Source organism: Spermophilus citellus (assembly GCF_964194105.1).
Source record: "Spermophilus citellus genome assembly, chromosome: 14".
In the NCBI taxonomy this organism is placed as follows: Eukaryota; Metazoa; Chordata; class Mammalia; order Rodentia; family Sciuridae; genus Spermophilus; species Spermophilus citellus.
The window spans coordinates 3,129,267-3,145,463 of NC_138194.1; the positions used below are offsets into that span (position 1 = coordinate 3,129,267).

The window sequence follows — 16,197 nt, forward strand, 5'->3', positions numbered from 1 at the left end:
ACCTCATATTTTTCTAAGGTAATCCCAAGACAAAAGAGGTTGGGATATATTTTTCATGAAAAAAAATTTTACTAAGTAAAATTATGTTGTTTCATGTATCATACTTTTCTATGCAGTATATGTTTGGCATTAAAATTAATAGAAGTGAAAGCCTTGATGGGGCTGCCAAAATGTTTATATTATCTTGTCATGGTGAATATTGTGACAGAATATATAGAGGATGAACCAGAAGATTTCTGAAATTGTGTATTTTTGTGACTGGAAACTGTTGAAAGTTACAGCACTGTTATTAATTAATAAGACTGACTAAAAACAGCAATGTTCTTTAAGCATACATACGAGAACAAAGTCTTTGTTAAGCAAAAATGCCCTGTGTAGCTAGGGATGGCTGAAATACATTATGCTTAGATTCTGGTAATCTGGTTTTTTTTTTCAACTCTAACTAGTAAATTTCTCTAGCTCAATAAACCTCTCTCTATTCCTTTTCTTGTTTTTAATACCAGAGGAGAAATACTTGTCCTTTTTAACTTTCTTGATTGTTTCCCAATTTGACTGCAATAAAATATGAAGAAAACTTTTGGAAAATATTACAAAGCATACAAATGGAAGTGACTAATCTTTGCTTAATGTGTGACTCTTTTTCTTTCAAATGCTGTTGTAGATCAAAGTGGATAATTTATCTTTCTTCAATTACCTTTAACTGATTATATGTCCATTTTCCCCCTAGCATTTGGAAACTGCACTTCATCCACTATTGGTCTCTTGCTTAAGTCTTTACAAGTTTTTATTTCTATATTGTTGTGTTTTGGTGCAATTGATTTTTCTTCTCATTTAGTGTAGTTTCATGTGTAATTAAATTAGTATAAATAGGTCTATATTGGAGAGTGTACAATGTCCTCAGACCTTGTTCTTAGGCATATATTGCTGTAAACTCAGTTCTTCATGAATTATATGTAATGTTAATAAAATTGTGAATGATATTCAATATGATTTTTGTATGGATTCTGTGTATAAGAAACTTTCACACAATTGTATCTGAAAAGCCAACATTTTATGATAAGAAACTTAATCTTTACATACAACCTTCTCAGTTTACCTCTTACTACTTGGTCCTCAGAAAATGAGACTATAAAATATAGCTCATTGATTATTTTGTCATAAGTATAAGGCTTCACTCAACCTTGACTCCACATCCATTTAGTGACAGAAATCAGGATTCTGAACACAAGTATAAAATAGAGATATTTGATCACAGCAAATTTTTGGAACAAAATTGGGCATAGTTTCAAGATATGAGGTGTTTGGGTGAGATAGTTTCTATAAATACACATACATTACAACTTCCAAATACTTAAATGGTGACAAAGTCATCTCACTATGAGATTTTAGTCTGTCCTAGACAGGCTTGAATTCATGGAACTAACCTTAGTGATATACATTCTTTTTATAACAAACTATTTTAGAATAAGGTTAGATTTGTAGAAAGATGTTTGGAGGAATACATTAATAAAACTATCTGGGTTAGTTCTTTCTGCTTTGAAAGGTTACCATTTGTTGATTTTGATTTCTTTGATATAGACTTATTATTACCCATTTTCTACTTGTGTGAGCTTTGACAAACGATATTTTGAAGTGTTATTTCCACTGGGATCAAGGATATGTTCAGGATGCTGACACCATGAGTTGGTTAAATCAAAAGGAAGTCCTTGCAAATCAGAAGTTAGAGAAAACATTTATCTTTGCTAGCCATGAAGGTTCGAATAAATTCTTTTGAATATATTTGATCCATTGCAAAATTAAGTTTCAGATTTGATACTGAAAGAAGCATAAAAATTTATTTTAGGTCAACAGTGCTAAACAGAGCCACAAATGAATAAAACATCAACAATAGTGAGAAGTTTTTTTTATGTCAGTAACATAACTTTTAAATTCAGAGAGCATTTCTTCCAAAATTTCGAATTCTCTTCCAAAAGAGTTAGAGGCAAACATTTTAAGAAAAAAAAATGTTGGAAAGGTTGAAATGAATCCAGACTTCAGTCTATTTTGCCAAATGACAAATACAACAGGTATTTAAAAGAAAATATAGAAAAACAGAAAAAGTAAGAATTTAAAAATATGAAAAAGTTACTATGATTATTAAGTTTGCATTAGCTTTTTTCACAGTGGAAAACTAAAATCTTATCACATGATTATCATGTCTGTAAGAGTTTGACAATACTTGCAATATTAACTATGTAAACGTCAAGAATAACATTGTCTTTGCTGTGGAGTCTGGGCATACAAATGTTCCATACTTCATATTTGGGACCAGGAATTGACAGGACACCCTGTTACTTCTAGATAATCTTATGTGATAGGAAAAGAGGTACTGTCCATTTTGCTTTCAGAAGCATAAAACGAATGTCACTATTAACAAAAGGTAGAAATCTCATTCACTTTTATAAAAACATAGAACCATAGACTTGCTGTGGTTTCTATCTACTTTTACTGTCCTTCTCTACAGAGCCACACTTTCACTTGACTGTTTTTCACATATAGCAAATATGTCCCCCACACCATCCTGGTATGGCCATATACTCACTGTTGTAAAAACTGTTTCTTTGTGAAAGAAAGCTTGTATCTGGTAATGGTATGGGAAATGAGAAGAAAATACACATATCTAGGATTTTTTTTTTGGTACTGGGAACTAAACCCAGAGACACAAGACCACTGAGCTACCTTCCTAGCACCCGCTCCCCAACCTTTTATGGCTCAGGGGGGGTCACTAAATTACTGGGACTGGGTTCAAACTTGTAACCCTCCTGCTTTAACCTCCTGAGTCCCTGGGATAACAGATGTGTGCCACCACATCCAAGCTATGGTTCTTTGTGACAAAATATAAAAATTTATGAAACAAGCAACGAAAACCTTAAGTCCTTTGCATGACTGTCCTCGAAATTCTGTCTCTTTAGTGAGAAGGATATGGCAGGCTTCTCTCACAGGGAATGCATGTAGGGAGATTAGTCTGCATAAGCCTACATATATACCCATTATTTCACCTTCTTAAAAGGATTTGAACTCTGATTCTTTCAGTGTGTTCACGATCCTTCAAGATTTAGCTATAAGGAATAAATGTCAAAGTGCCCAATGTCTAACACAGTATATGATGATTAGAGCAGATATTGGATGCAAAAGGTTACTGCAACAATAGGTGAGAAAATTTCTTCATATGCAATTTTAGCTGTATACTTAGAATATTTGAAAGCAATTAAGCCAATTAGGTTACAAATCTTCCTAGTTATTAAAAATATTTCTATTAACATAATTTAGCAAGTAGGTCTGGTCTTCTGAAGGGGGCCAAAGGAAAAACTACCCAAAACCATTAATGACAACTTGGTGATAACATTCTCTTTTTATTTCAAAGGTGTCCTTGAATGGCCATTTTGGACAAAACTGGTTGTGGTGGCCATTGGCTTCACAGGAGGTCTCGTCTTCATGTATGTACAGTGTAAAGTCTATGTCCAATTGTGGCACAGGCTGAAGGCCTACAACTGTGTGATCTTTGTGCAAAATTGCCCAGACACTGCCAATAAGCTGGAGAAGAACTTCTCGTGTAACGTAAATACGGACACCAAGAAGGCTGTGGTGGTGCCAGTATCACAAACGGGTACAAATTCACTGCCGTCTGCAGAGAGCGGTCCCCCAGAAGTCATACCAGTTTGATGGAACCAGTTGACAGTTTCTTCTCAGAAGACCGCCTTTCTAGCCTCAGCCACTACAATTGACTGAAGCGATCCTGCATTACTCACTTCCTTTATCGGCTCCTTGCTCCTACTGACTCATTTTTCCTTACTTTGCTCAAAAAGGACAGAAGGAAAAAACATCAAATGAGCAGGACACCAGGAAGCAAGCCTGTGTGAAGATGGCTAGAGAATGACTTCTAAGACAATACAGAACTGTTGGTACCGGAATGCTTTTAGGCAATGACAAATTAAATGGACACATGATACTCTTCGTAGTAGCAGGGGAAAAGTTCAAGAATATAGACTTGACTTGTAACATGTTTCTTCTAAGGGTCTTGTAATGTTAGCTATCTCATCTGGATAAACACATCTGGTTTTAAGCCTGAAATTGTCTGCATTATTCCTGTCATACTGGAAGCAAACTTGGAGGATGCATATTTTAATATTCTTTGACAGCTGACAGATTTTTATGGCAATAGTGAAGTCTGGTTATTTTGACAGATGCATGTTATAAAAATGGATGCAATACTTGGAACTATGTCTGAATCATGAACAAAAGATTTTCATAAGATTATTGGGTGAAATTAGCTCTTTTAAATGCCCACAAAAGTTGAAATTGTCTAACGGGTCCTATATTTTACCTGGCCCTTCTAATACAGTGCTGTCCAACAGAAATACAACTTGAACTACAAATGTAAGCACAAATGCAAATTTTAAATTTACAGGTAGCCCCTTTATAAAAAGTAAAAGTAAATAGGTGAAATTAATTTTTATAATTTAACACCATGTTTCAACTAATGATCCTAACCTGTGTGATGGCACAGGGATTTTCAAGGAATAGCAAGGGTGTGAGGGTAGAGATACTTGAGCAGGCAGATGTAACCTTTAGGTTCAGACCTCAAGGATGAGAAAACAGATTGAACTCTGGATCCTACTGTCTCAGCCTCCTGAGCCACTGGGATTACTGGCATGTGCCACTAATGCAGCCAGAGGGAAGAAGGATTGAAGTCCTGAGTGGGAAATGTTAAGCAAGACGGACAGATTCACACAGTAGGGAAACAAGCTCTCACTAGAAAATTTAATTACAAAGCTGGTAAAAGATGGACAAAGGTACCATCTCTCTATACTTGTCCCACAGGAGGACACAAACAGAAAAGGAGCCAGATGACTTGATAATCAACATAAGGGTAGGGCGTCCCCTTCCCTGCTGCAGTTAAGTAGTTTTATAGCCTGCAGCTGTACTCCAAAGGGTCTTGAGATGGAAATTCTCAAGCTTCCACAGAACCCAGAAGATGAAGCCATGGCTATGGATTGTGGAAGCTCTCTTATAAAGATCACAGGACATTCTTCCAAGGTGAAAGTCAGCTGTGACAAAGCCTAGCCTAAGAGGAATAAAGTGGATACGTGTGAAGTCATCAGGGTGCCAGCAGAGGAGCAGGGGGATGGTGGCAGGAAGGTCAGTTAGGAAGTCATTGCCTGTATTACAGCAAGTCATAGGGGGAGACAGCCAGATATAAACCAATTTGACTTTAATTTTGGAAATAGAACCAATAATACTTGCTAATTAAATAAGATCATAGGAGGACATAGCAGAGAAAGGGAAGAATCAAGGAAGACTTACAGAAAGATTTCTGGGTTGAAAATTAAAGAAGAAAAATTTTTTGAAGTGACAGTAGAGCAAAAAGGACTTATCCAATCTCCTAGCCCTGAAGCATAGGTTATATAAGAACAGGAAAAGCTTCTATCAGAGGTGAACAAGGTTCTAAAGGGACATGTTTCAGCCAAGCAAGGAAGTGACTACAATGTTGGGAAAAGAGCAAAAATGTCAGAGTTAGCAGCTCTAAACTTAGAAATGTATCCTAAAACTTGAAAGGAAAGTGACCACAACACTCAGAGCAACCGAGAGATCTTTACTGCATCAGTGAAAAAGAGGAGAAAAGAGAGAGAAAGAGAGAGCGTGCAAGAGAGACAGAGCAAGAGAGAGAGAGCAAGAAAGAGGGGCCTGGCAGGAAGGAGTTTTTATATCCCAAATCTAATGGGGTCTCTGGGTCTGCAAGCTGCCTTGTTGGCACAAGGGGGGTTAAGTGTTCAGCCTTGAGCAGGAGCTTGGGAGTTTGGACTTGAAGCAAACAGGTGATAAAGAACCAGACTGAGGGTTTGAGTGGCCAGGTCATCCTGCAGCTAACTTTGCTTGGCATGCCCTGCAGACAATTTATTCAGCCTGTCCTGCACCTAACAAAACTAAAAAAGATCAACAAACAATGACCAACAAGTCAATCCAGCTTATGGCCCACTTTGTTCGTGAATTAAGAATGGTTTTTACATTTTTAAAGGGTGGCAGAACATACACACAAAGCAAGTTACCTTTACTGTGTTCCATAGCTATGGATTGTGGAAGCTCTCTTATAAACATATGCTACTGACCTAAAAGTGGTCTCCATGAAGGAAACAAATGTTATCACTTTTACAAAACATGTTCTCCAGTCCAGGATTAAAAACACTACTCTAAAGATGAGTTGATGCAGGCTACTTTGTCCAAGTGACATGTTTTGTTGCATTTATTCATCAACAGATTCTTATTTTAATTCCCAGCAGATAGTGGGGTTTTGTTTGTTTGTTTGCTTGCATTGACAGCAAAGAAAACTAGTAACAAACATCTGACAGGGAAGATGATCTGCCACTTTGACAAGTTATTCATCTAACAGAGTGGACTTTCAAATAGTTTTTATACTATTCACTGCAGTTCATGACTAAGTTTTCACAAATATTTTGAGACTGTACATGAACCCAAAAAAAAAGAAAGAAAATTTCCAAAAATTATAATCACAAATCATTTTCATGAAGATTACTGAAATTAATTGACATCAATTACATACTAAAAAATAACTCGAATTTTAAGGTGAAATTTTTGAATTAAATTTTATTTTTAATTTTCAGAAGTAAAAAAGTTATAACACTCCATATAAACTGCTAATAAGACAGTTGATATTAAGTTAACCGCATACACTAATGTTTTCCTTTTCTTGAAAATAAATATATTTATATCAATTCCTTTAAAAAGTACACTAAAGGATACTTATGTTTAACAATTTCTATAACTAAATTCTAATATGTCCATGTTTTTCATGCCACTTGAAATACTCTTATATGTCAATTTAACCTTTTAGAAACTTATCACTTTTCACAATGAGAAAGCAAAAAATAATATATAATGAAAAGGAGCAAGCCTGAATCATTTATTCTCTTTGTCAAAAGATACAGATTAAGTGTGGGGATCAATATAACCAGAGACAGACTCTTCTGTTTCTAACCTTTACTTCTGGCTCAGAAAAAAATAAATGATAATGTATAATCTATTGGTGAATATGACTTCACTATCAAATTCTTCCCTATTTGTAAGGGAAAAAAATAGGTTTAATGTTTAAGAGAAGAATTGGTTTAACACAATTTTGTTATTATCACAATTTAAGAAATATCCACAGGAACCTCTTGGAAAACAGGTTACAGAACATTCACCCCATTTGGGAGATTAGGCAATCCTAAATCCACATAAGGAAAAAATTTAAAACACATTTTGTCCTCACACATTACTTTTCCTCTGCACAAAGTTCAGATTAAATGTCTTTAAAGATCACTTTTGGATGTCTCCCTCAAGAGCTCACATAATAGAAGCGTGGTGCCTAGTGTGGCAATGTTAAGAGGTGGTGGTAGTACCTTTAAGAGATGGGCCTAGTGAGAGGTCATTACTGGCCCCTCCCCATTCTCTGGTGTTCTGTCTCACTACCTTCTGTCACACCCTCCCGCATGGATTATGATGTCATCCACTGTGAAGTGACATTGCCAGAGGCCCTTACCAGAGCCAGTACTTGTGGATTTTCAACCTCCAAAATCATGAGCTAAATAAATGTCTTTTCTTAATAAGTAACCTAACCTTGAGTATTTCATTATAGCAACTGAAAACAGATTAATACAACTTTTATCTGTTTCAGCAACTTAATATAAATAAAAAACACAACCTTCATTTTTAAATAAAAATAACACCATATTTTAAACTGCAAATAGGACTCTCATTATAAAACAATGAGTTCAATAGCAAATTCTTATGTCTAGATAATTATTTACCATAATTAATGTGTGTGTAATTTGAAGCTCTCAAATTATTTTCAACTCAAGACAATCAGGCTACTGGAGTCATTTCTTCATCTGAGTCATTTGATTCACCTTTTAGTTCCAATTCCTCTAAATTTTTGTCTATAGTTAAAATAGTTTTCCTCTTCCTCTTCTTAGGAACTGCATCATTAGCACACAGTTTTCTCATTTTAATGTTTGGCAATTTCTTCAGATCAAAATCCCATTCCCTAGACAAAAGAGAGAATATAGAGTGTTAGCAGAAGTTGAAGTGAAAAGGAGACAGTCAATTTTCAAAAACCCTGAAAATAACTGAAAAAAGTATATAAATTTACAACAGATTTCAAGTGTACTAGGAAGAACCAATATAAATGAACAAGGAAAAAAACAACATACAAGAACCAAGGCTTGCTTTTTCCATTTTCTCATTCATCTATAGTAGTAATGTCTGCACAGGGAATCCCACATATTCAAAACACCAAAAGCAAACAGCAAAATATTAGAAGTTACAAGAAGGCTCTATTCCATTCCTTTATTCACCTAAAACTAACTTTCCCACCAACCTTCCTCAGGCTACATGACTTAAGATCACAAAAGCAGAAACTATGTCATCCCTGGCAACTCTCTCAAATAGACACCAGATAGGTTTTTCTTTTCATGTGATATATTACAGTTAACAATCAGTAATCAAATAACTGTTATTAAGAGAAAATTTTCAGGGCTGAGGTTGTGGCTCAGTGGTAGAAAGCTTGACTAGCATGTGTGAGGAACTGGGTTTGATTCTCAGCACTCCTATAAATAAATAAATAATAAAGGTTAAAAAAATAGTGCTAAAGCAGAATGTAAAAAAAAGAAACTTTCCTATTTTTCAACTTCAGTATTTTCTATGACAATTCTATGTTCAATTACTTTAGGAGCAATATGAGGACTGTTTCAAGAACTGAACTCTAATCAGCAATGCTAACAAACTATGTTCATCTCTTCTTTCATTTATGATTTTCTTTGGAAGAAGCAGAACAAACATTGTTTCAGAAATAACGAGCAAATTTTAGATTTGATTTTGCCTGGATTTAAATTTATCCATTTCAATTAACAAAAAATTTCAGGCCCATCAACCTAAGCTAATCAAGATCAAAATGATTAATCAACAGCATTTTCAAAAGACAGAGAATCTGTTTGAGAATTAAAAACTTAAAACCCTACTTAGCACTCTCCCTGGTTACAAGGGGTACAATTAGAGAGACCTCTGAAATCACTTTCTATTAAGTATCTATCTTCTCTCCAAAAGAAGGTGCTAGAATAGTTTCAGAATCTGACTCTGAGCCATCAAGTATTAAATTATTATGAAAAAGTAAGTCATTATCTCTTTAGCATATATCACGTTTCAAATAAATACAAGGGGGCTGGGGATGTGGCTTTAGCGGTAGCGCGCTCGCCTGGCATGCATGCGGCCCGGGTTCGATCCTCAGCACCACATACAAACAAAGATGTTGTGTCCACCGAAAACAACAAAATAAATATCAAATAAATACAAAATACAGAAAATATTAATAAAAAGAAATCTGATTTTCTTTTATTGCTAATGTCTAGAATTGAAAAGGAAGATTTATGTCACATGTATTTTACATACAGCTTCCAGGGAACAATAAAAGAGACACTCACCTAAAAGTTTTCAGATTGTTTGCATTTAAAATGTCTGGGATCTCTGGAAAAGAAAACAATTTATAGCCATTAGACATTTTCTCTCTTAATTACATCGTTTTTTAGTTTCTTCATTTATTATATCAAATACAACAAATAATAATTGATACCAAGAATATCCAAAGGAAAACACAATTTTAAAATGCTGTTATAATTAACTTACAAAGTCTGGCAAGTATAGTTTAGTTTAAGGTGATTTAAGAAGAATAATATTAATTAATAGATCCTAACACATAATTTATGAAAGTCCCTGTCTCATCCCAGTAAGCAGCGCCAGGGGCTCCGTGCGCACAGTAGGCTCTCCAGGACCCGGGGCTGCTATTGTTGTCACCGTCGTCATCACTTGCACCCTACTAGCCCGCTTCTTCCACCAGCTACTCTGCCAACTGCCGGCGGCGACCGGCGAGCCGGGGAAAAGTTTTGCTGACCCCGCGGCCCGAGCCAGAGTCCTGCGTCCAGGCCGGCCCCTCCCGCCCGCACCCGCTGGGCAGTCAGGGCAGCGGGGTACTCGGCCCGGCCGCCGGCGCCCCGCACAGGCGGCCAAAGTAACTTTGCGGGCGCCCTGCGCAGCGCCGCGGGCGTCACCCCGAGCCTGGAGGGGGTCCTGGCCGCGCCCCCTCCCGGCCTGCGCCCCGGCCTGCCGCGCCTCGGCCCGCGCCCCGCCCGCCCGCCGGCCCTACCTGGCCCCGGGCGGCGGCCACGAGCAGCAGCGCGCACAGAGGGAGGCAGCGGCCCGGCTCCCGGGAGGGAGGCGCGCGGGGGCGGGGGCTCCTCCGGGCGGTGGCCGCCTCGCCGCGCGTCCGAGGCTGCAAGTGGGAGCCAGACTCCTCCTTCGGGGGGCGGGGGTCCCGCCCGCGCACCCTCCCTCGCCCGCCCGCCCGCCGCGAGGCCGCCAGTCGCCCGGGCCCCTCCGCCGCCGCCGCGCCCCTCCCGCCGCCCGCGCGCCCCGCCGCCCCCGCCCGGGGCCCCGGCCCCCGCCCGCCGCGCCCGCGCCCGCGTCCGCCGCCCGCATCCCGCCCCGCCGGCCGCGCGGACTGGGGAGCGGGCGGGGCGCGCCCACCTCCCGAGCCGCCGCGGCCCCGCGGGCAAAACCCAGGCCGCGCCTACCCCCGCGCCGCGCCGCGCCCCGCCCGCGGCTGCGACCCCTCCCGGGCCACCCGAGCACCCGCCGGCCCGCGCACCCCGCGCGGGATTGCCCTGCCAGGCCCCTTCCGGAGGGACGCGGACCCTTGCTCCCGAGTGTGCATCGGCGGGGTCCTCCCCCAGAGCATCCCTCCGGTTCCCTCGGGTGCCCCAGGACCCCAAGCCCTCAGCAGAGAGGGTGGCCGGTTGTGGCCTCACGGGACAGGGACGGGACTGGAAAGGCCCTCAGAACCCAGCATTGACTAAGGAAGGCCGGGCCTTAGGCTGCAGAGGGGAGAGCAAGACCCTGAGCTCTGGTTCTCCACCCATAGGGGACCTGAGCTGGGTGCTTCCACTCTGGGGAGCTTGAGAGACCCTGAGGACCTAGCCCCGACCTGGGACAGGGAATGGTGACCCTGTCTTTGTGTGGTCAGGGAATAGCTCCCTCTGGCCTGGGCCTCCCAGACTGAGAGTAAGGTCAGAAGGGGCTGTGGCCCCCTCAGAGGCCCATCAAAAACCCAAATGTGTGAGGGTCCCCCTGCCCCAGCCCACTCAGGCATGGAGCCACCTCCACATCTCATTATCAAATGAAGTCCCCAAGGACACTCAGGTGGGCACTTGGGCCTGGGCTGCCCTTGAGGAGAGCACAGTCTGGGGGTGGGGAGGGCAAGGAGGGTGCAGGAGGCAAGGAAGGACAAGGACCTGGTGTGGCTCCCTGGAGGTGGTGACACACTCCCCTACTGTGTGCCAAGGACAGGAGGGATGGAAAGGCATCCAGGCAGAGAGGATAGGGCTCCAAAGGCCTTGGTGGGTTTGGAATGGTGAGTTCAGTGGGGATAGAGAAAAAGGGAGGGCAGGAGGGGGCAGGGAGAGGGGGTGGGAGGCAGATCAGGAGCAGCCTTGGGTGCTTGGCTAAGGGGCGTGGACTTTTAGGGGCAGTGGGGAGCCATAGATTTTGAGCAGGTGCTGGGCTTGGTCAAGTTGATCTTCTTAGAGCCAGACCGATGGTGCAGGTGTCTAGTATCCAGACTAGTTTTCATATTGATCAAATGCATTGGCAAGAGGCCCCACTCTTCCATTCCTACCCTGGGGAAGCTGATGGCCTCATTGAGAGGAAGAGTTTGAAGTTCAGGTGGAGGGTCAGGCAGATTGCCCACCCCGCCCGCACTTCCTGAAAGAACCCCAGGCCTTCTTTTGTTCTTTTTTTTGCCTGTAGGAGCCTAGTAAATGGAACTTTTTCAGAAATCAAGGACCGAATGTTTTCCCATCTGCCTTCCCTGCAGCTGCTGTAAGTATGGAAAGTTCTCTTTGCAAAATAGGGTTCCCTGAAGTGTGGTCCTTGAAGGGTGGTCTCTGCCTCTTTGGTGTCAGTCCTTCCTGAAATCTCCTACCTCCCTGAATGAATGGTGGCTGCCTCTTGGGGTGCACTGGCCCCGGGGTGTCTTAAACAAAGTATCAAGGCCCCTTGCTCCAGGTTCTCTCCCGACTTTGGTCCATGCTGTCTTCCAGGACTTTGTTGTAGATTCGACTTCCAGATTCAGCAACTGGGCAGGTGATTACATCAATCATGACCAGAATGAAGTGTTCCCCAAACATCTCACTTTAAAAGAAACTTACTTTTTAAGATCTTAATATTACCCTGGAAATAGGAGCATTTCTACTTTATCCATTAAACAGGCAAGCACCATAGTATGCATTTATGTGCTTCATTATATCTCATGAACATAGCATCTCTCTGAAGAGGGTATTTTGATTTTTCCATTTGACAGATGAGGAAGCTGAGGTCAGAGAATTAAGTAACTTGCCAAAAAAAATCACAGATTCTAACCCAAAACTCAAAGACCTCACTCATACCTACTCTTCGTCCCAGCACTTCTCGGTGAGCAATGCCCAGGTCACTGTGATAAGCGACGTGCAGTACACATAACCCAGGTCATCTAATGTTTGTTAGTGAAGATAAGTGTCCAAAAAGCAGTTTTCCAAAGCAGATCATTGCCAGAAAAAGTCAAGTACACAGCTCATTCTCTTTATCATATTAGTTTCTTAAATTTGAGATGAGATTGTAAACTAAAGCAAGCAATGAGCTACAGAAAGATATACAGAAATGTAGATCATTCCTCCTCCTAAATAAATGGACTGTGGATACTTTTTCTTGAAGTGTTATGTGTCTACTTACAACATTATGCTTTAAAAGCTGAATTCTCTTAGAATTGTAATGATATTAGAATGAACTTTCTCTACCATGGTAGGAGTATAAATATAAATTTAGGTATTTTAAGTGATTACTATAGACTATATAGACTTTTACCAAATAGAAAACTATGTAATGATGAAGAGTCTTCTGAAGACTTCTTAAACTTTTCTGACATTTTTCATGGGAATGTATAATGTAGTAAAAGGGACTTCCCCCCACCGCCAACTGTGTGACTTTGGTTAAATCACTAAACTTCTCTGGGTTTGGATTTCCCTAAAAATAAAGTTGGGTGAGATCCTTCTAGGTCTATGATTCCATGGTTTCTTGTGTATTATAAAGCATTCCCTAGCTGTTCAGCTGTGCCTCGCCTTAGAATTATCAGCTCATATTCACTAAGAAACCCAGGGGTGAGAGGTATAGAGTATTGGAAATGACCAGAAAATCTGGCCAAAAGGAACCCACTTCCTATTGCCTGTATCAGTAGTGTGGAAATGAGGCTGGGGACCTAATGGGCTGCTCTTGGGCTGAGAACAGCTCAGGTTTGCCTACAAATCAGAACACAGCAAAAGAAACAGAAAGGGCTGTATCATGTGGCTCAGGCATTGTGTCTCTGCCTTGATATCTGTCTTATTTTCAGACTGCTGAATTCTAACTCATTCACCGTGATCCGTGACGATGCATTTGCTGGACTTTTCCATTTGGAATACCTGTAAGTGTGGTGATTTGTCTGCTCCCAGAGTGCTCTGTCTCTTGGTGGCTTGCTGGATTGTGTCCTAAGCTAGGACAGCATCTCTAGTGGGTCTGCAAGTGAAGTAAACCTTATTTTCTTTTCTGCACGGACTTTTGAGAGTTCCCTTGCTTGTAAACACACTGGGGCAAGAGGAGGCTGGAGACAAAGAGTGGGGAAGCAAACAAAGAGGGAAAGACATTCATTCATTCTCTGGTGACATTTAATTTGTGGTGGAGTAAGCAAAATTGGAAACTGCGTTGGATATTTTTACCTCTCATAACCAGGTGTGGATTTGCTGATCAGTTAGAAATTGGGCTGAAGGGTTCTGAGGGTTACTTATTTTTAAACAAAGTTTCCCTATTTGGGGGTACAACTCTGTTCTTTATCCAGCTCTTCCATGTCCCGTATTCCACAGTATTTCCTGTGGATTCTGCTGAGTTGTATTTTCTTTTCCCCTCTATAAGAAAAAAAGGTAATTTCCCCCTCTCCAGAGGTGTAGTTCTTATTTTTATTTTTCCTAGCTACAAGCTTTGCCTTGTTCTGGTTTCTGCACCAGGACACCATGTCTTTTTCCCTCCTAAATTCTTTCACTCTAGTATTCCGTAAATCTGTCATAAAGCTAATCCTGCCATCAGAGAGGATTTCCTCACTTAGCATTCAGAGGGATTTTTAAGGCTTTCTAATTTTATGTCAACAGGTAGATGTTGGAATTCTAGACACATCTGGGTATAGGGAAACTTTCTGTTGACCTGGGGTCTTGGGGAATGAGGAATTCTTCCCCCAGAGTCGATGTGATTTGGATGTTGTGATCATGTGGTACTCTGGCTTGTACATGATATGCAAAGAACGGCAGGACCCCGTTGCTAATTCCAGCCAACCCCAGTGCTAGCTCCAGCCAGCCTCTCTGAAGGCACACATTCGGCGAGGGAGGTACAAAGGGGAAGCTGTGAGTTTTCCCAGCAGGCAGTTCATCTCAGTGGCCAGGTCACTGGGGAGGAAGTGAGCTTGTCAGTTTATGCTGTAGTCTATTACTAGAGAAACCCCAGATTCTTTATTTTTTATTTTTTTATTTTTTAAGGCATCAGAAAGTTCTCAGTGTGAGGATCAAGACCCCTGTTCACAGATCTAGCAAAGCCTCTTTCTTGGACCGTCTCATCAAAGGCCCCCTGACAGTTGACGTAATGCAAAGCCATAAACTAAAACTTAGTTCTCTGTGGCCCTAGGGAGTCGTCACAGTACATTCACGCCCTGTCTTCCCCACAGAGTTTAAAGCACCACCAGTGTGATGGTTGCAAGATTCTATGAGCAAGCCCTGCACCATTTTAGCACAGATAGAGAAAGCCAGCCCTGGTTCAACTTCAGCATACTCCCTATTCCTCGTGGCACAGATCTGGAAGGGATCCCTGCCTCGTCACCCATTTGCTTGGAGGGTGGGACCTGAGGAGCTCACAGTTGCTGGGAAACAACCTTAATGGAATTTTCCGTCCTCAAAAACTTTAATAGCACCATGTAAAACACTGGAGTCTCCTCAAGGGACTGCGATATTATCAGAAGAGCAGTAGCCAGGCACTGTGAAATGCAAGCAGAGCTGACCTGGCTGGGGGCATGTCTGGAAGCTTTCCGGTCTTGCAGAGATGAGCATTTCTTGCCTTTGTCCCATGCACTCCCTACCCCACCCCAACACCCCAACTCTGAGTTTGAAGACTTCCGTGCTGTCCAGAAGGAGGGAGTGCAGACACGCTCGTGTGCCTTGCTCCCACATGGACTTCACTGCAGCTAACTTAGTCTTCAGAGACGTTATGATTCATGAATGCTTCTAGATTTTACTCCCAAATCATACCAGGATCACTTTTTTAGACATTTTCAGAAGAGGAAATTCAGTTGAATTATGCGACTTTCCTCCCCTAGGTTCATCGAAGGGAACAAAATAGAAACCATTTCAAGAAATGCCTTCCGCGGCCTCTGGTATTAGTCCAAGGCATCAGTAAGGTGATAAAGGGGGAAAAGTCGGCCTAATTTATCCAACAGTTGCAAATATATTTATTAATTTCCTGATTTTCCAGGCAGAGAGGAAGCCATAGAAGTCAACTTTAGAAAGATTTCTAGGTGGTGTGGGTGAAGGAGACAGAGGACATCGTAAAGAGAAAAGCATTCACAGTTCAGAGAGGGAAGTAATGAATTCACCTGACTACTTGGATCCTGCCAATAATTGTGCGTTAAGCAACTAAACTGTAAGAGTGTGTCTCCAGTTAACATAAATAAAAATCTGAGGCAAATCTTTGGGCTAGTCACAAAGCTGCTGTCAATATTAACTTCCCACTAGGTTGGCGGATAGGAAGTTTCTACCCTTTCCAGGGATAAAGTGACCGTGTGATCACCGATTCTGTGGTCTCCTTGGACTGCCATTAAATATATATGTTCTCTTCTGAAGGGAGCCCTGTTCAATTAATCAGCACTTGATCCTCTCACTATCTGTGCAGTGGTGTTTTAACCAATGAGAAGTCAAGCAAAAAGGTTTAAAAACATATTTGGCAGGTACCTTCCCTTTGTTACGGTGTTGGCATTACTTGAATGACCAGGAAAAACTCATCCCTCTTCAG

At 41.4% G+C, this 16,197-nt stretch overlaps 1 long non-coding RNA gene across 1 annotated transcript; it reads left to right on the plus strand.

The window, feature by feature from the left end:
* Positions 1–11,889: 11,889 nt before the first annotated feature.
* On the plus strand, positions 11,890–15,555 carry LOC308633681. Its single transcript, XR_014018841.1, has 3 exons — positions 11,890–11,961; positions 13,505–13,576; positions 15,506–15,555. It is a non-coding gene; the product is annotated as an uncharacterized lncRNA (long non-coding RNA).
* Positions 15,556–16,197: the final 642 nt, after the last annotated feature.